General features: G+C 43.1%; 1 protein-coding gene across 1 annotated transcript in view; it reads left to right on the top strand.

Annotated features, from left to right (window-relative positions):
* The window catches only part of L3mbtl4 (L3MBTL histone methyl-lysine binding protein 4), a 293,901-nt gene that overhangs the window by 247,647 nt on the left and 24,987 nt on the right, over nucleotides 1-21,267 (top strand). The window lies entirely within an intron of this gene.

Here is a 21,267-nt window from a genome sequence, read left to right as displayed (position 1 = left end):
CTAAGGCAGGTAATGAGTATGTTTCATTTGTGACAGTGTCACCTCTTCCCTCGTTTTCTCCCAGTCTTTTCCCTCCTAAACCCCCTCTCCCACAAGTTATAGAATTCATTTTCAATGTAGTGTCTAGTGAGTATCATTGCTGCATGTATATTCTTGTAAGATGGAATCATTTAAATATATATTTTTAATTCCCAGTGAAAATTCTCCCTGCCTCACTATACAATACTCACCCCATGGGAAGCTAATGGCCTCAGGCAGCCTTCTTGACTTTTCTTTTGCATAAGCAACAAATTGGATTTCCCATCCTAGCCTCATTTTTCTAAATAATACATAGTATGCCAAATACACTGTTCTCACATGAATTTCTTGGTGTGTATAGCAATAGATTCTGGAATTTTTACGCATTTGTACAAAGCAAGTCTCTTCTTCATGTCGAGAGAGTAGCTTACAGCCACATCATGTTGTTCCATTGGAAAAAAAATGTACTAGAAATAAGGACTCCTCATTTGTGGACTTAGTCTGAGTATTCTTGTGTTCATTATAAGCAATGCTGTAATGACTAGCCTTGGGCATAAGTTATTTGCACATGTGCTATTATGATGAACTCCCAGAAACACTGGGGCTGACTGACAATATGTGTGCATTTGGTACTGTAATAGCAAACTATCCAATGTACACAGCATGGTGATTTCTGCTTTTTCTAGCAATTTTGAAACTATCTGTTTCTGAATACCAACAAAGTATGTTATCAAACATTTGCTTTTTTTGCCAACATGATGACTGAAAAGTGTTAGCTTGGTATAATTTTAACTCGCATTTCAAAATAGAGAATGACATTTGTTTTATTATGAATGACATTTTTTGAGTTTTGTTTTTTTTTACTGTGTAAAGGGTATACTTGTGTTTTTCCTTATGTGAATCTGCCAACTTTTCCATTGCCTTGTTAATCTTCCCCTTAACAGTTTCTAAGAACTCTTTTATCTGTATGTTAGGAAATTAGTTCTTTCTCTGTGAGATGAGATATGAGTTGTAAATATTCTTTCCATTTTTCTTGGCTTTTCACTTTGCTTAGAGTTGATAAGTTTATTTGTTTGTTTGGATACTTTAGGTGTGTCTTGTTCTGACTTACCAATTTTTTATTTCTGTCTCAATAGAGCAAATTTAAAAGTCTTTGTCATGTCATGACAGAATTCTGCAAAATTTTCTTCTAGTACTTTTGTGTGTGTGTGTGTGTGTGTGTGTGTGTGTGTGTGTGTGTGTGTGTGTGCCATTCCTGGGGCTTGAACTCACAGGCTGGGCACTGTCCCTGAGTTTTTGTGCTGAGCCAAATGCTCTACCACTTGAGTCACAGCTCCACGTTCAGCAGGTTTTTTTTAGTGACTAATTGAAGAAAAATCTCATGGACTTTGTTGCCTGGGCTGGCATGATCCTCAGGTCTCAACTTCCTGAGTAACTAGGATTTCAGGCATAAGCTCTCGTAGTATTGGACATTAAAACCAACATCCATTTGGAATTTTCCTGAGAAGTCAAGTCTAAACCTAACTTACTTTTTATTTGGAATTTTCCTGAGAAGTAAATTCTAAACCTAACTTACTTTTTATTTTCAGTTGTTTTTTCACTAGTCAGAGATGCCCCTCTGTGTGCAAAAAAGGTCCCTAAGTAGTTGGTATGTGTATAAGCTTCCTATTTTGCTCTTCGGGTATTAGTGTTTATAGGGTTGTGCCATACTGTTTTAATTACTGAAGTGTTGCCATCTGTTTTAATATCTGGTAGGTCATTCTCACTTGAGCACTGTTCTTGTTTGTTATATTATCTGTATAAATGTCAAAACCAGATCATTGGGGGTTTTTAGGATGGCAAATGATCTGAAGTATCTTAGAACTGGGATCTTTGTGATTTTATTCTTCTCCCAGAGCAGAGTGCGCCTTAGATTGCTTGAATCTTCTATATTCCTCAGTAGTGTTTTAAATAATTCTTCATACAAATCTTGTATGATTATAAAAAGTGTCTCCCTGGGGATTTGGTTATTATACATGAGCTTCCTCTTTCTGATAATTGGTTTGTCTGGGTATGTACGTTCTTTTTACTTACACATAAACTTTCTACTGTGCTCATTTATTAAAATATCATATTTTATTAAAAAATTAGTTAAATATAGTGGTTTTCTGGGTTCACAATTATGCCCTCTCTGATGCCAGCTCCTTTATTGAATGCTTTTTAAAAATTAATAACAATTGTTCACATTTGATAAATCCCTTTCCCTCATAATTGAAGATGATCATCTGCTCTCTCAGGCATTTCAGTGTGAATCAATCTCCCAGTACTAAGTTGTCTTTGCATTACTGGTCTAAATAAACCCATGTTGCCATGTCATGCTAAGATATTATTGGTAATTTTGGAGCTGATTAAGCAAGTAAGGTTGTCTTTGCTGCGTGTGGACATTCAATTTGTCAAACTTTTGCTAAACTTGCTTCATAAAGCTAAGGTGGACATTCTCCCCTTCTTCCTTGTAACATCCACGCTAGGGCAGTTCTAACTGGAGTCGGAATCCTTTGCTTCCTAAAGACTTGATGGGAATCTGTGCAGTGTGGTGTGCGGAGCTGGAGGGAGACTGTTCTCCAAGTCATTGTCTGCTTCTTCTATGAAGAAATCACATCTGCTTAAATTTTGGTAAATTGTCTCAGAAAATAATCCATCCAAACTTCCTCTCAAACTTATTTACATATAGGTGATTTGAGTCATGTTCCTGTGATTTTTTCCCTAGTAGCTTTTTCTTGTTTTCTATTGTTTCTGGGTTTGGTCATTTGTGTGTGACTTAATTGTTCTGAATCGTGTGTGTGTGTGTGTGTGTGTGTGTGTGTGTCTCTGTCATGGGCTTGAACTCAGGGCCTGAGCACTGTTCCATAGTTTCTTTTGCTCAAGGCTAGAGCTCCCACTTGAACCACAACTCCACTTCTGGACTTTTGTTTTTTCAATTAATTGGAGATAGTTTTATGGACTTTGCTGCCTCAGTTAGTGTCGGGGTCTCAGCCCTCACCACTCTCCCAGCCCAAGGGAGAGACGGGAAAGCTCGCCCCAACTGAGGCAGGCCAAGAAAGGAGAAGGGTTGACAGACCGCCTTCAGCCAGCCCCCCTCAGCCGAGGACAATCAGATGGAGTTGAGGAGATGTCAGCACACTTTTCACAAAGACCTCTGCTCCTAAATAGGCCAGAGAATGGCAGGGAAGGGAGGGGGTGTACTGCACCTATCTAGGGACTGTGAAGGGAGGCCTGAGCTGTCCATCAAGGGTGGAGGGCCGAGGGACCAATCCTAAGAAGTGGCCTAATTCTATGTCACAGCCCATAGGACTGCCTCCGGGTTCATCACCAGGCGCCATCTTGGCCACACATGGTCCCAGGGCTGGGAGGCAGGGCCAGCTAGAACCATCTTTCCGGTTCTGTGTAATAGCCACATGTGACCCCAGGCTGGAAGATAGGCGGGGCCAACTAGGACCGCCTATCCGGGTTGCGGTGTACCAGCCAAAGCCACACGGCCCCAGGGGTGGGAAAACAGGCGGGGCCAACTAATTGCCTCTTAATAATGCCAGGCATCAGGGCAGGTGTGCACCACAAGTTAGCTCCAAACTATTATCCTCAGATCTTATCTCCCGAATAGCTAGAATTAAAGGCATGAGCCATTGGAACCCAGATGGCTCTTTATTTTTTTTAATATTATTTTATTTAAGACAAGAGGGTCTCTCTGCAGTTTAAGATGGCTTGAACTCATACTCATAATCCTCCTGCCTCAGCCTCCGCAAATACAACCCACTTGGTTCTTTTTAATGTGTGGTTTTATTGAAGTTGTCATCCTTAGAATTTTATTTTTAACTTGCTCTCTTTCCAAACAACATTATCTACTTGTTTCCAAAGTTATCAGTAAAAAAAGAGAAAGTTTCTTCCTTCTCTTTCTTCACACCAAATTTTAATCATGACATTATCTTAGTTAATGTTTTTCCTTGCACTGTAAAATCTGCATCTACTTCTTTTACTGGATTTGTTAGCCTTCAGTGGTTTCATTTGACTCCCATTTCTTATGTATGTAGCAATTGAAGGACTGACTCATCAGCCCTTGATCCAGGCCCATCTCTCTTCAGGATTCTCCATTCTAGGATCACATGCTGTTGAAGCAGTCTACTACCTTCCCTTCTCTTTGTGTTTCTGATCTGTCATTAGGCAGATCAGAGCTCAGTCCTCACACTCAGTTCCTCTTCTCAATACTGGCTAAGCTTCCAAAGGCTTAATGGAACCTGCTTCCTGGGTTCCTTTTGCATGTGAGAGCTGTCAGCAGCCTGAGTTCTTAGAGAATAGTTCGTCTCACCTGAAACTCTTTCTTTCCTTGAGTTTATTACTTTATGTTTTCACATGAAGTTTCACACACCTATGGATAGATGTGTCCATTTTTTCACACATCAGTTTTGTTACTTTGTAAATGTCTTCCTTCAGATCTTTGAATACTTTTAAGCTATTTAATGTCTTAGTCTAGAAGACTATTGAGTATTTGTTTGGGAAAGTTTCTGCTGGCTTATGTGTTCTCTTTATGTTTTTGTTGTTGTTGTTGTATATGTTTTGTGTTTTATGTCAGGTATTCTGTTTACTTGAGCCACACCTCCAGTCCTATATTTTTCCTTTGAATGAGTCATATTTTCCTTTTTAAATACCTTATGCTTTTGTTATTTTTTAAAATTTATTTATTGTGAAAGTGGTATACAGAGGGGTTATAGTTTCATATGTCAGGCAGTGAGTACATTTCTTTTTTTTTTGTTTTTTTTTTTTGTTTTTTTTTTTTTGGCCAGTCCTGGGGCTTGGACTCAGGGCCTGAGCACTGTCCCTGGCTTCTTCCCGCTCAAGGCGAGCACTCTGCCACCTGAGCCACAGCGCCCCTTCTGGCCGTTTTCCATATATGTGGTGCTGGGGAATCGAACCGAGAGCTTCATGTGTAGGAGGCAAGCACTCTTGCCACTAGGCCATATTCCCAACCCCTAGTGAGTACATTTCTAATCAAACTTGTTACCTCCTCCATCATTCCCCCCGCTTTGCCTCTCCCCTCCCCAGCCTCCCCCCACCCACCAGAGTTGTATAGTTGGTTTACAGCATGTAGTTTTATAAGTATTGCTGTTGCATTGATTTGCCTTTTACCCTTTGTCTCTCCATTGTTAAAAACTGGATATTGGAATCTCAAACTTTGTGATTTCTCTTAGTCAGATTATCTTCTTTCTCTGGGGTTTGCTCTTTTTGTTTATATTATTTTTTAAAAGGATCATTTTATGAGCCAGGTATTGGTAGCTCATGCCTTATTTGTAGCTGTTTGGGAAGCAGCAATCAGGAGAGTTTCAGGCCAATCTAGGCAGTTAAAGTTTGTGAGACTCCATTTCAATAGAAATATCTGGGTGTGGTGGTACAATCCATGGCAAGAAGTATAAATGGAAGAACTGCCTTCCAGGCAGACCTGGGTCCAAAACCAAGATCCTATCTCCAAATTAAGCAGAGCAAAAAGGTATGGAGGCCTAGTTCAAGTAGCAGAGCCCCTGCTTAGCAAGTGCAAGGTCCTGAGGTCAAACCCCAATGCTGCCCCTTACCCCACCATTTCGTGTTACAGTATCCCTGTGCCAGTTATCAATATAAGGTTTAAAGTTAAAATCTTCCCAGGTCTTTCTGCATCTTTTCTGTATATATACTGTTATTCCTTAAAGTCCTAAGCTTGAAGTCCTTGACAAAGGAGAGAAAAGTAAAAAACAAAACAAAACAAAGGAAAGATTTGGGGTTGGGAATATGGCCTAGTGGTAAAGTGTTTGCCTCGCATACATGAAGCCCTGGGTTCGATTCCTCAGCACCACATATATAGAAAAAACCAGAAGTGGTGCTGTGGCCCAAGTGGCAGAGTGCTAGCCTTGAGCAAAAAAATAAATAAATAAAAGACGCCAGGGACAGTGCTCAGGCCCTGAGCTCAAGCCCCAGGACTGGCAAAAACAAATAAAAAAAATAAAAAGGAAAGATTTTTTTTTTAATGCACTATTTTTTTAGACTCCAGAAAACATTTCAACCCATGGGACTTGCTAAGAAGGCCTCTGTGCCTTCTCATCCCTTGTCAAAGTCGTAATCAGCTGTCAGGATACAGAGCCCCAATATTTAGAACAAGGCCTTTATCAGTCCCCTTAGTTACTGCAAGCCTTTGTGCCAGCCACCTTCGGCTCGCTGCCTGCCACCCAGCTGGAAGATGGGGAATGGGTAACTACTCTGGCACTAAGAGCCCTAATTGATTTCAGCGATCTATGACTTCTCATCCAAGCCTTGTTCTGGAACCTTCAAGATCTTAGCTTTCCAAAATCATTACATTAGTCCCATTCTGTTCATGCAAGCGCCCACATAGGAGACAGATTCCTGGCTCTTTTGCCCTTGCCCCACCATCTTCTCCAGGGTCAGATCTGTGTTTTGCTATTGAAGGTTTTGAGATGTATGGCTGGTTGGCCTGGGAGCTGGCCTTTAAATGTAACAGTACTAAGTTATGTTCCTTGCTGAGTCCTGTCCCCTAAGGTGACAAGTGCCATGCTTAGGGCATGAGGATTCTAGTACCATTGAGCACAGAGATTCAAAAAAGCATTGTCTTTATTTTGTAGTTCAATGTGTTCATTGTTTTGAATTCTCTTGACAAAGGGTTATGTATTTGTGGGCTCTCCTACCTTTGACTTTAATGTCCTTGACTTGTATTTTATTGTCACCTTTTAAGCCCTTTACTTGGAGTTATATAAAATCTGTTCTTCCTGCTCTAGGCAGTATGTCCTCATTATGCAGTGCTTTTGTTTGTTGGTTTTACTGTTTTGTGCCAGTGTTGGGGCAGGGCATTATGCTCTTGCTTGGCTTTTTTGCTCAAGGCTCACACTCTTCCATTTAAGCCACAGCTCTACTTCCAGTGTTTTGCTAGTTAGTTGGGGATAAAAGGTCTAGGATAGACCTAGCAGAGGATCACAATAGCTCAACAGCGGCATACATATGATTATATAAGATGAGGCTAAGCAAAATGAACTCTAAGAGATGAAAACAGGAGGATTTTCTTGTTGTCGTTATGTTTAATGTACTAGGTGAATTTCCTTTGGCGTACCCCTTGTGGTCACTGTATATGATTTGGGGACACTGGATATTGTATATATGCTTATCTGAACTAGGGAAGGGAAAGAAAAATGAGGGAGGGTGTAACAAATATGACAAGAAATGTACTCACTTCCTTATTATGGAACTGTACCCCCTCTCTACATCACCTTGTCAATAAAATTTAATTTTAAAAAAAGAGTCTCACAGATGTTTCTGCCTGGGCAAGCTTTGAATCAGAATTGTCAGATCTAAGCCTCCTGAGTAGCTAGGATTATGGGCCTTAGGTACCAGCATTGGGTTCATGCAATGGTTTTGTCTTTTCCTTCTTTATTCTTGCATTCTATGTTACCTTCTCTTCCTTGAATTATCAGGTTTTTACTCCATGCTCATTCACAGAGAGCTACAGGCAGCTTTGTTTTGTGTTGCTAAATGTCTTCTGTATGATTATTCTCCTCATCTAAATGGCATCATTTTTTTCCTGGGGACCTCTGAAATATATGATTCTCTTCATTTCATCCATATTTTTTCTTTGCAGTGCTTGGCAGTGAGCCTATGCTAGACAAGTATTCTGCCATTGAGCTACATCCTAGCATTTATACACATTTTTTCATATTGTCTTTATAACAAGACCACACCAATTCCCTCCTTCCCTCTTTTCCTTCCCCCTACTCTCCTTCTACCCATCCTTCTTTTCTTTCTTCATTCTTTTTATCTCCTCCATCCCTTTATCCTCCTTTCCTCTCTTCCTTCCTTCTTTTGTCCCTCTCTTCTCTGTAACTCCCATATTTTCTTCTTTTTTCTTTTCTCTTATACCCATTTATCCTTGTTTTACATCACTAATTGTAGGATGGGTTGGATGTGGGAACCATTGGCCTACATCTGTGTTGATGGGGAATGAATGCCAGGCTCCAACACCAATACAGAGTGCTTCCTGCCCCAAACTGGCTTATCTAAATTACCTTTTGGCTAGCCCTGGATCCTCTAAGCCTCCGAGCTGAACTGAGTCCATTAGGACTTTGTGTAGTCCTGCTCATTCCTGACCTTGGTCCCATTCCTTCAAGCATGTCTATGCTTTCTGGAGCTTGGCACTTACAGAGATCCACCACCACCAGGTGGCCCTTTGTCTTTTGTCCTCTTCTGCAAACTACTAGCTAGCCATGCTTGCTACTGGTCTCTTGTAGCTCTCTTAGAACCTGGGGGATACACAGGCGCACTGAACATAAAATTTATGGTGTTTATTTTACTGCTGAATTTTGTACTCTTCCAGAATGAGAGAACATTCTCTTGTGTGTTTTCCCACTGATGAGAATGTTTTAAGTGACATGATAGGAACCACATGTTCTTTCCTTTCATTCATCACATTTTCTTTTGACGTATGCCTACTCTGTGAAGTCTATAGGGCACACTCAGGGAATGAAAGCTCCTTCCTTTCTTTAATGGAGAGCACAGCACAGATACAAGGTGATGCCTTCATCTAGGACAGAGAGGAGGGGGCAAGGTTGAGTGGAATGGATTTTTCCTTACCCTGTAAAACTCAGGAAGAACAAAAATTGAAACTACCTTCATACTTTGTGTCCTGAAAAAAAGTAGAGTACTAGAAAGAAGCTTCCTCCCCTAGAGGCTTATGATGGCCTCTCAGGTACCTGGGACACAGCCAAGATCCCTCCTCTCCCCCCATCCCCGTAAATGATTGGTCATCAATGATTGGCTCAACCCTTTGGTTGATCCAAGATGATGTGAACTGACTTCTGCTGAAGCCTTTCTCCTTTCCTCAGGGCTCAAACCTGGGGCTGTGTTGATAGAGACCTTTCAGGCCAACAAAGTATAGAACATTCTGAGCTCCTCCTCTCATAGCTAAGGGTGCTCCTTTTAGCCTCTGATTTGAACTCTTCCCCACCCCTCACCCCCAGTAGCAGTCCTCTCCTAACCTTGAAATCATCCTACTGGAAAAAAATCGCTCCATTTTCATTGGACAGTACCCAGAAAGACACAGCGTCACCCATGTGATGTCTGCTGGAATAAGGACTCAGGGCCAAAAGGGGATGGAGCCATCAAACTGGGTTCAGAACTGGAATTAGGGCAGCCATGTTAGCAAGGAAAGCATCATGGTTGCTCTCTTGCTGCTTTCTGTCTGTGCGTTGTTTTGCTTATTTTGCCCTTGATGGAGAGAAGCTAAGTTCTTTATTTAATTGTTGGAAGGAAAATACATTGGAGAAAACACTTTTTGTGGTTCCCGTACTTCTAAGGGGTAACCCACCCAAAGTGGTTCCCCACTCTCTTAAATCCCCCAATTCATGCAGGCATAGGCAATGATACTGGGGATTTAGGCTTTCCTAACTTTTTTATGTACCTATGAATTTACCTAGATAATGCCAATCTTCCCCTTCATAAAGCTTTCCCTCTAGCCCCTCAATGCTCCACTGGTTGGTCTCAAGCAAGTGCTTCATTACCCTCACTTGTGTTAACTCACACTCAGTGACATAGTCAGGCTCACTCTTTCCCACAGAAAATCTTTCCAGCCTCCTTCCAGGACAGTGAAGCAGAGCAAGGGATCAGGCCAAGCCAGGGGCAGCAGAGGAGAGACTTGCGGGACAAGTCCTATCAGTGTCCAAATGTGTTTCTTATAAGGTGGTGGACCAGAGCCTTGTCAATAAGAATCTCCTGCCCTCCTGTTGTTGAAGATGAAAATTCAGAATATATCACACACACACGCGCGCACCAGTAGGAAGGTGGTTACCAGAGGCTGGCAAGAAGAGAAGGCAGGAATAGAGAGTACAATTAGAGCACAGGAATGACCACTGTGTTCTGTTGCATAGTAGGGACAGAATTGTTCGTGATAAATGTATTGTGGGTGTCAGTATTGCTAGAGGAAAAGATTTGAAATGTTCTAATCACAAAGAAAAGACATTTGAGGTAGCAGATATGTGAAATGTCCTGATTTAATCATTTCCCAAGGTACCTATAAATATTTGCAATTTTTTGCAATATTTTTGTGCAGTTATTATGTGGGACTGAACTTAGGGTCTTGCTTAGCTTGCTCGGTTGGCTGGAGCTTCCCTATTTGGGTCATGCTCCCAGTCCTGCTTTGTACTGGTTAGTGTGAAGATGGAAGGCTTTCCGGCCAAGGCTGATACCACACCAAAGTCCTCTGATCTCAGTCCTAGTAGCTAGTATTCCAGGTACGAGCCATCAGCACCTTGCTTAAATCTATGTATTTAATGGGCATCAGTTTACTTTCTTTTAAACAAACGGATTCTATATACTCCACTTTTCTTCTTTTCTCCCTGCCAACCTCACCCTTTGGGATCATGTCCCTTGTCCTCAGGCCTCTGCTGTGATTTTCCTGCACCTGTTTCTGTAACTATAGATGCTGTCTTCTGAGTCTCCCTCAGCAATTGCTGAGCAGCCTTACACTTGGGCAACTGAGGGAGGGATTGCCTCAGTCACATGGCAAAGACTGATTATTCAGATTTTCCTGAAAGAAAAAGAGCAAAGTGTGATCTGAACACTTGAAAACACATTTTCTCCACCACAAACCTGGCTGAATACTGAGCACTGCCTTCCTTATTTTTACAAATGAAATTTTCAAGGTAAGAAAGGTGCTATAGTGTGAATCCCCCCTCTAAAGGCCCCATGTGTTAAAGGTGGGGCCCCAGTCCAGGTGTTATGCTGGGGGAGGGGGGGGTTGGGGGGTGGGTGCTGATGAAAGGAAGTTAGGTGATTGGGACCATTACCTTGCAGGGGATGTCGCAACCTTGGTCTGTTCTCTTCCTTCAGTTCCAGGCTACAATTAGGGGAACAGCTTTGTCCACAAGCGACATCAATATTATACTATGCCACCATAAGACCAGGGGCACTGGGGACAAATGTCCACGAAAGCCATGAGGCAACATAAAATGTTTCTCCTTCTAAGTTAGATATCTCAGTTCTTTTGTCACAGCAATAGAAACCTAGCTCATACATCCTATAAACTGTCTCAAAGATTGTCTAAATATATGCTGAATTAATTTAATCATTTGAAATTGTTCAGGCTGTACACTCCAGCCCTGCTCTCCATAGCAGCAAAGCTGAACCCCTGTGTCCCATGAGTAGGACACACCCGGGTAAGAGGGCTCTGCTGGGCGCAGGAGCTGCCTTGTTAATCACCTGGACCTTGTTATGCATGGCATAGCCACCCATGCAGAAAGTAGAGATAGGAACTAACCCCACAGTCTTTCTGGATCTGCCCATCCTTGGACTGGAGCTGCTCTTGAGGGTAACCATGTTCCAACCCCTTGGAAAATGAGCCATAAATATACCTTGAAAACCATCACGTTCCTATCTATGCCTTTTCAAAAAATTAAGTCTCACCAAATCAGAACTGAGGATAGGGAGACTTATCTCAGTCTAGGAGAATAAAAAAAAACTGAATAATTGTAGAATGTTTGTGCAGGCATATAAATGTATGACATCTAAATTTAAATCATAAGATTATGGTTAAAAAGGAGATGTGGAAGAGAAAATTGACGGTTTCAAGGTTCTTCTCAAGAACAAAATAGAAGTGGAGCTAATGGATAGAAGTTCCAGAAGTATTTTCACTTCTGCCTAGGAAAAATCCCAGCTGGCATTCCTGGCTGTCTCCAAATGGGGGCTTGTGTTAGTCAGCTTTCTGTCACTGTGACAAAGTACCCGACACTGTCAAATTACAAAGATAGAGGGTTGTAATGGGGGCATGGCTCAGTGGTAGAACACTTGTTAAACAAGAACAAAACCCTAGGTCTGAAACTTTAAAACCAGTGATCCCAGGCCAGGATCAGCTGGCCCCAGGGCCTTGGGCCTGTGATGAGACAGCACACCATGGTGGGAACATTTGACAGAAGAAGCTGTTCCCTCTGAAATGCTTGAGTTCGGATTCCCAAGAGACCTCCAGAGACCAAGACCAATGCAAGTAGCAAAAAGGGTGTTTATTGGGAGCTAGCTCAGTCCTCCTCGCACTCAGCACCCTGGTGACGTAAGAGGCCCTGAGCCTAGGGCTTCCAGCTGTTTTATACATTCTTTGGGGAAGGCAGGGACTTAGCCTACATTATAGTATCTTTTAACAAATCAACACACACTGCGGGAAAATTATAAAATAATTCTAATGCATGTTTGGCACATTTGGTGGAAGGAATCTGGAAAGGGTCATTGGTCAGATCAAGGGACTGGCGCATTTAAAATTCATTGGTTTAAGCCACAAGGGTGTAGCAAGGGGGATACATGCACAGCTGTAGGGTTTTAATTAGATACTGGAAACCACACCTGGGTGCGGGGAGTTCTGGAGAAACTCCAAAACTTGTTTTTCTTCTCTGATCAACCCTTAATCAATTTCAGCCATCCAGTCACTCTGTCCCAGGGCGTTTCATGGTCCTTTACTGGAAAGCGAGGAGTGGGGGTAGGGTTGGTTTTCTACAAGATGGAGTTGTTCTGGCTTTTCACTCTTGGTGGCTGAGAAATACAAGAGAGAGAAGGGAGAGAGAAGAGAGAGGGCAAGGGAGAAGGAGGCTAAAGGAAACCTAAGACTAAGCCCATAACATGGGTTTACCTTGTGGGCATGGCACTGTGGATGCAGAGAGTTGGCTGAAGATGGGATCTTTAATCCAGAGTGACCCCATGGCCCCAGTCTCTCCAGGACTGTACATGGAGGGGCAAGCAGGCCATGCCTGGCTTCTGATCCTGCTCTGCTGCTTCTAACTTTGTAACCCTGGGGAGCTTGCTCAACCCCTCAGTGCCTCCTGGGCTTCTGCTCCTTAGAGCAGGGTTGACAGTTTAGAAAGAGTTCATATTTGGGCAGATAAAATGTGAGAATGATGAATGCAGGTACATACTGAGTGCCATGTGGTGTTCATTAAATGTAAGCAGGGTAGATACCTTCTAAGGGGTCCAGGAGATGCCTGAGATCTCTGTTTTGTGCTAGTCAGCCAGACACTGAGGACACAGCAGACAGGAAGAAGGGTGAAGGCCCAGCCTCCCCGTGACTCACAGGTGATGTGGAGAATGACAGTGAGCCGGTGCCCAGCCGGCAGCCTTGATGCATTCTCCCAAATAGAGGGACTTGTGGCGGTGGCCACAGCAGGGCCTGGAACCCCTGGAGGCACTTTTGACCTACAGGCGAGGTCAAAGAACCAAACAGGGCAGTTAAATAAGATTGATGTAGGGCTAGGGTTCCCTAAAGACCTTGACTTGGTCATTTATTCACCTTTACTAACATGATACAGTCTAAGATGTAAATGCAAAACGCATATACTTTTTATATATACTGTATGTACTTAATGCAAAAATGTGTATACTTTTTAAATTTCACCAGTAAGAACTATATCCAGTTAGAAATGTGTGTGTGCATATGTATACATACATATATTCCATTCTTATGCTCTCTCAGTAATTCTATTGGGCAATAAAACCGAGGGTTTTTTTTTTCTTATAGGAAATATTGGTTATAGCGATAGTTCACTATTTCATTGCTTTACTACATAAGCTAAAATAACCAAAGAAAATGTCTAATGATTATTATCAAAATGGATAATTTTGTAAAATGTTTGTTTGAAGGCTTTCTCAGAGGAATTACTTTCTTTGGTGAGCTACAAATGACAAAACTCATTTGGTGTAAATTAACAACTGAGATTATGCCTGATCCTAAGATAATGGAAAAAGACAAACTATTTATTCTAGAAGAGCTTATCCAGGTTCCATGTTGGCTTAGAAATAACAAAATAAAATAGCAAACTCTGAATTGCTACTCAAAGTACTGAGAATATTTCCTTTAAACTTACTTATTCTTTTTAACTCCTGTTAGTTGAATTCGTAGAGACCTAGTTTCATCTCTGTCTAAGGGTGATGGTCCAGGCCTGCTTTCCCCAGGCTGAGCTTCGCCCTAGATGGAAAATGCATTCTATTTGGAAAGACAAAGTGCTCAGAGACATGGAGGTGTCTGTGGAGAGCCTGCTGTGGCAGGAGGCCCGGTGGAAATGAACAGCACCCTATGAGTGCAGTCAAGAGACTGGGCCAGCAGCACTATGTTCCTACCCATTTTCCTATTTAATTGGCTGCCTAAAATGGTAACTGTGCTTCGATCTCACAGCTCACCAATGTATCCCCTGTGCCTACAGTGATCTTTCCACAATCGAAATACAGTAACGTTACCCACACCTGAAGACCAGAGCCTAAGTCCCAGAGCTTTGACTACGTACAGTTCTAGCCACACTCTGAGGAGTCTCAGTGCTCGCAGTGTCTGGCACTCTCTCTGCACCTCGTGCTTTCCAGCCTCCTATCCCACACTCAAGGAGCGTGGTCAGATAGACAAAGTGGCTGCATACCTCCACCACTGTGGGTGAAGGAAGGGCCAAACTCCATTCACTGTGTAACACATTGCTCTTTTTCTCAGACCCAACTGCAGATCTGAACTCGGGGCCATCATATTCCCGCCTTGTCTCACCCTCAGCACTGTGCATGGCTCTGTAATGACTTTTACTGCACCATAGTCACACCTCACTCTTGCTACTGGACCTGAACTCACGGGGCAAAGGTGGTGTGTGCTTTCTGTACCTCAAGCACCTGGCCAAGCCCCGAAGGAGTAGATGTATTGTTGATTAAAAAGAAAAAAACAAATCTGGTGTGCAGAGCTCTGAGGTAGAGCCCTGAGTGAGCTGGGGAGGGGCAGAAGGGGCCCAAGCAGACCCAGCAGTGCAATGACAAGTCCACCCAGGCCCGCAGCCTGTGTGCACCTGCGTAGCTGCATTGGGCGACACTCCACAGCTACCATCAACTTTGTCAAATGACTTGTAATTGTACAGCTGAGTGGAACTTCACAGTGGGAAGTATTTCTCAAAAAATCCAAATGTGCATTAGCTAATTCTTTGTCACTTTAAATTCATTTTTTTAAAGAATCTTGCTATTGTTGACTGAATTTTTTTCAGTCAACTTCTCCTTCTTCCCCTGCCCAGTTAGAAGAGTGGAGGTGTGATGGGAATTAAACAGGTTAGCACCATAGACCACTCGGGGGTAGATGAGAAATACCTGCTCTCAGGAGTTAATTTGCAGTGGGACTGACAAAGGACCATTTAGAATTGGTCAACAGAGCTTTAAGAGCCCGTGCATAATAAAGCTCTGTACATCTTGTGGGCTGAGTAAGGGATAGAGTCTACTCTGAAGAAATTTAATACCTGTCCATCATTTCCTTGACATGTGTTCATTATTCTCCTACTGTGTGCAAGGTACTGAGCTCAAGGTAGGGATACAGATATTCTTAGTTAAAGAGCATTTGAAGTTAAAGAAGATAAGGGGGTCATAGATAGAGGAGGGACCATCACTGATACCTAGATGATAGGGAAGGGTAAAGGGGTCTGCCAGTGCTTGACCCACCTCATTCCACCTGCTAAGTGCTGGCCAACCCAAGCAAAGAGGGGAGCATGGGTCCAGAGGAAACAACAGCACAGGCAAAGGGCAAGCTGCCTTCCAGGAAGGGCTGAAGCCTGCTGTGGCTAGAGTGTGAGCCAAGGAGGCCCAGGACTAGCCTAGGGAGGCAGAGAGGAAGACGGGGAAAATGAGAGGTAGAAAAGACTGTTTATCTAACCCAAGGTACAGTGTGCTATACTCATGCAGCTCTCTTCAATGTCCACCCTTTACTGTCTTGTGAAGGCACCATTTTTGTCATCCCTGGGACAAAAGGGAGGCCAGCTCACTGCAAAGAAACATGTGACCTTACAAGTCTACGAAGACTTCTTGATAGGCGCAGAATTTCTAGGTAGAGCTCATATTTCTCATCATGGGAAACCAGGCAGAGCTACTTTATTCCAGCAGACATCAGTGATAGTGTCCCAGGGCCTTCTTAACTGTGAATACAAAACGTAGTGTTACAGAAGCTCCCTAATGTCCATGGTTCCTCAACACTATGTTGTTCACACCTTGACCTTTGCTCATTTTATTTAATAGGTATGATCCATCACTATCTATGCACATAAGTGAAATTAACAATGACAGGAAAGGGAGAGAGTGAGGGCAGAGGCACACGTGGGGGAAGCAGACGGCTCTGGCTTTGTGACTGAATTCCACATGTTCAGTGGGGAAATTGTTAGATTTTATGAAAGATAAAGCATTGTCTTCTGAAAGCAGCTTTCAGTGCATCCTAAAGTCTCCCCTGTGAGTTCATAGCACGCCAGACATCATCTTTTCTTTTATTGTTTGCTTCATGTTTATTCCTGGAAGGAAGCATAGATTTGTTTGAATAAAGGATCTCAGACATCTGTAGCGATGCACTGGAGCAAGAGCAAGGGCTAAAAAGTCCTGGCTGCATCAGATGTGTCTTCTGTCATGGAGTGACCAGTTGAAGGTACTCCCTGGGGAGGGGGCCTTCCTGTAGTTCTGACCTTAGGGTTCAAGGAAAAGACACTCACAGCTCATCCTAGCAGCCTTTCATTGCTTTATGACCCAGACAATTTTCAATTCTCCTTTGGCATGCACTGTAAAACAGTTACTGTGGCTTTTGCATCCCAGCTGTTTGTGCCACAGACGGTTCTTGCAAGGATGTGCTTCCAGAAGGACTTTGCTGGCTGTTGCCTCTCCCCAGTCTGTGAGCTGGAGTGCCCACTGTCTTGGCAAGCAACTAATCTTCCTTTCCAGGTGGATCTCCTTGACTAGGGGTCTGACAAGCACCAGAGTAATTCATGTGATGGCCTTATGTAAGAAAAAAATTCTATTTTTTTAATAGCTTACAGTGTTTTAATATTGCAATATAATTGTGCTTAATTGTCTGTAATATGCATTGTCTAGAGCTAAGGCTTTGTCTGTAGACCCAAGTAAAATTTATAGCTAATGGAAAGTTCCCTCCAGCTTTAAAAATAAATAATAAATAAACAAGGAATTAAGTTAAGTGATACTGGATGCAAATCCAGCAAGCGGTCTCTTGCCAAAGGAAACCTCAGTGCAATAGATTTGAATGGCCTAGTTTACCAATTTGTTTTGCTAAATCCCTAAATCATGCAAGGGCCAAGAGCTTCTCAGAAGTTCTGTTTCTCACCTTTCCACTAACCCACCCACCCCCCGTGTTCTTAATTGTTTTATGAGCTTTTACTAAGAGGCAAGGTGAGGGAGGGGGGCTCTGTGGGAGGTAGGCAGGGCTGGGAACTGGAACTAACAGCCAGAGAGGTTCTGGATTTCATTCATCCTTCTGCCCATTGTAGGCAGACGCTAAAGATAGCCACTGCAGGGAGAATGAAAGCCTAGCTTGCCCTGTGGGGTACCGTGCATGCAGCCTTTTCCAGCAAGTGTCGTCTGGGGCAAGGGGCTGCTCGCACAGTACGCATGTGTTCAATAAGACTGTGAACTTGTTCATCCTCGTGTTGCATTCTACTTCTGAGAAATAAGCTCATTTTCCAAGGTCTCTCATTCTCCTCACTCCCTGCCGTCCTCCCCTCTCTGCATAGCACCCCTGCCCCAGGGAAGCCAGGGAAGGTGGAAGAAGGGAGCTCACAGGTGTCAGGGCCTCTCCATCTTGAGCCTCCTGCAAACACTGAGGCAGCGGTCGGTCGTGCAAGGGCCCTGAGGCCTGATCGCTTGCAGACTGCCAACCAGATTGGGGGGTTGGGGAGAGCCAAGGAGGGAGAGGAAGAAGAAAGATATGAGAGGGGAGAGAAGAAAAAGGAGACAAAGAGACAGAGAAGAAAGGGGCGAGAGAAGAAAAAAGAACAGAAAGGAGAGTGAGAAAAAAAATACAGACTAGAGAAGAGAGAAGGCTGGGAGGGAGATAAGAAAGGGAGGAATGAAAAGAGGGGAGAGCAAGATCCTTATTTTCTATCCTGCTCCCTGGTTAGAAAACAAAACAACACACAATACGAAGATGAAGATAATTATTGCTGGTCCTAGACACACACTCAGTCATGCCCTTAGTCCTCCGCTGACTCCCAGAGTGCCGCTTCCACAGACCCCAACCAGAATTCAGGCCACTCCCAGGGTTCACTATCCTGGCTCATGCTGTGCTGTCCTTTGACTCTTGGAACTGTCTTTCCTGTTCTCCTGTGCTCTGGAATCCCACCCCAGACCTACCACCCTGTTTTGGCCACCTCTCAGGCAGGTGAAGCATTCCTTCAGCCCCATACCAGTATTTGCCCGTTGCTGTGGACAGTGATGAAGATGATGCAATGTACTAGGCTCACAGAGCTGAAATCACACTGAGGACCAGCCCTGCAGAGTTCTTGAACAAATTCCATCCCTTTCTGTGCCTTCCTTTTCCTCCCTGAAAATGCTTAAAATCACACCTGCCTCATGAGACCAGGCCTTGTGGGGTGTTCCCAGCCTGGGTAGACACAAGCAAAGAGGGGAGAAACACAGGGAGCAGAGGGGGTGGCCCAGGGCTCTGCCACATTCTTCCCCTACGCCATTAGGCTCCCTGGAAGTCGAGGACAGTCTCAAAGTGGATCGATCCTGGTTTCCCATTCATCCTCCTCCATGGTTTGCCCCATAATTACTTGGGTTCAAGCCATTATATGTGTCTTTCCCAGCTTGTATTTCTCTATTGTATCTCCATCATGAGCCTCACTTTCTCCTTTGAACCCTGAGTAGGTGAGAGCTTTTCTTTTTTAACTTAAATTTCTGAGCAGTTTATAAATAGCTTGCTTAGTTCTAGCCACCAGGGACAGTGTTCATTGACTTGTCCTTCCTTCCTCTGGAGCAGCTATGTGGTCCTTCCAGACATTGTTGAATGATACCTTTCCTGGTCTGTAGGAAAAGACTGTTTGAGGTCCAACAGCAGTTTTGTTTTGTTTTCATATTTCCCTACTGGAAATTGACCAATATGATTTTGACCAATAAACTACATCTATAAAATATTCCCCTGAGGAAAATTTCTCTTAGAGAATGAGTTCATTACTCATGATTCAAGAAAACGGAAGTGCAAAAATAATTCAGAAACCAGGCTCAGATTCACTCTGAATGCAAATTGTCCCGGCCTATCACTTAATCTTCCCACCAAGAAAGAAATGGGGACATAACGGACAGCCACAGCTGGGTTTCCTAGAACAGTGTGAGATGCAGAGAGTCCTGTTCTGCCTATAATCTCAAAAGGTATTGCCTTTGATGTGTCTTAGAAAGGGGGTTCCTCCCAGATCACAGAAAGGAGCCTCACATCGACAACAATGCAAGAACTGTGTTTAATATCTTGTTTGCATTTATATCGTTTTATCATCTTCCATTTTGAATAACACCAAGGAAACTACTCCCAAAGATGAAACCATGAGAGGAAAACACTTCCCATGATGCACGCATGCATGCACATACACACACACACATATACATATACGCACACACACAAAAAAAATTGTAAGAGTTTTCAGGCAGAGAGAATATTCTAAAATAACGAATCACATTGTGACTCTCCACAGTATCACTGTCATCAGAAATGTGACCACAATTCACAATTGTTTACCTTCACAGTTCTCCAAAGAATTGCACCTGAGTGTCCTAATAAATTCCTCTAGCCTTTACAAACATTCCAGGTGATCTTGCTGAATTCCAAATTAGAATAAAGTGGACACAATGCAGACGCCCAGTAATTGACAAAGTATTTAGGATGAGACTACCAGCCTGGAAGAAGACTGAAGTGAGGGTCAGTTTATTCCTTGAAGATGCCCAAGTCATTTGGGAAGCTAGAGGAATGATCTAGCCTCCGAAGTTTGCTCTCTTCCATGTGTTCCAGACGCAGTCTCCCATCCCCACCCTGGACTTGGGTCCTGACTCTGCTCACTTGGCTGCTCTATGCTCCCTCTTCCATGTGCTTTACTAGCAGCTGTGAACACTATTTCTAAATATTCCCCCCATCACAACCAACAGGCTGTGACAGCTGGGGACCAACATACCTGAGTCGCTCTCCCACAAACAAGAGCTTTATTGAAATTCCTTTATTCCCTAAGACCATTTTTTATTAAATTCCCCTACCCACTCCCACAGATGCACAAATAGTAGCAACTTGCCTTCTACTTGGCGGTGAAAGATTCTGATGTTCTTTGAGGTGCCCTTTCTACCACCTCATTCTCTAGCTCATTAAGGTGACTTAGATACCTTGTGGCCGGGTAAATCCCTAGCATCCATCCTCTGGAATGTTAACTCCATCCTCGAGACAGACACCCCTTCCACAAAGTCTCCCAGTGCATACTCTCCACGTCAAGATAATGACTGATTATCAACATGGTTGTTCTCAACAGCATTGGAAAGCAGGGTTTGCATACAGGTAGTATTTGTGTGAGAAAGAGACTTAGCATATCATTAGGAGAGAAGAATTGTCTCATGGGAAATGAAAGCCTGAAATAATGTCACCAAGTTCCCTTCTGATGGGAATTGTTGCAGCCAAGCTCACCTGGGTGTGAAGGGCTGGAGCAATGGAGTCCCCACAGAGGAAGGAAAGCCCAAGGCCCTGATGTCATGTGCCTATCACATGTTCTGATATAATAGGGTAAAGTAATTGCTTGGTACTTATAATTTGTAATCCTGTAGCCATACAACTTTAAAACTTGACTTTAATGTAAGTAATTAATTAGTGCTAATACTGGGGACTTGAACTCAGGGTCTCCTTCTTTTCACTTGGCTTTTACTTTCAAGGCTGGCACTCTACCACTTGAACCACAGCTCTACTTCTGACAATTTTTCTGGTTAATTGGAGGAAAGAGTCTCATGGATTGTTTTCTCTGGGTTGGATTTGAACTGCATTCTTCAAGTCTCAGCTTCCTCGGTAGTTAGGATTACAAGCAGGAGCCACTAGCGGCCAAGCAAAAACCATAATCTTTGAATTCAGCATTGTTTGCTATATTCCCTTAAATGGTCAACAAAAGTTGATTTATGCATCATAATTAATAAGATGGGATCATCTCCTGTCTCACATATTCCTGCTCCATGTAAGCATGCACATGCATCTCTTGTAGTGTTTTAAATGGAAATGAGACGAGCTGCTGTTTTCCAAGATACAGTAAGTGCATGCAATTAGCACTTGAAGCAGACATGTACTATAAACACAATAGGTTATAAACTTAATTCTTCTGAGCTCTCACTTTTCCTGGTTTGTTGTAAAAACTGAAAGCCTGTTTCCAGACTGTGCCTCTTAAAGCTCCATGGACGCATTGCTTCACTACACTCCCAACTTTT

This window comes from Perognathus longimembris, chromosome 15, assembly GCF_023159225.1.
Source record: "Perognathus longimembris pacificus isolate PPM17 chromosome 15, ASM2315922v1, whole genome shotgun sequence".
NCBI lineage: Eukaryota > Metazoa > Chordata > Mammalia > Rodentia > Heteromyidae > Perognathus > Perognathus longimembris.
This window is presented reverse-complemented; position numbering and strand designations above follow the sequence as displayed.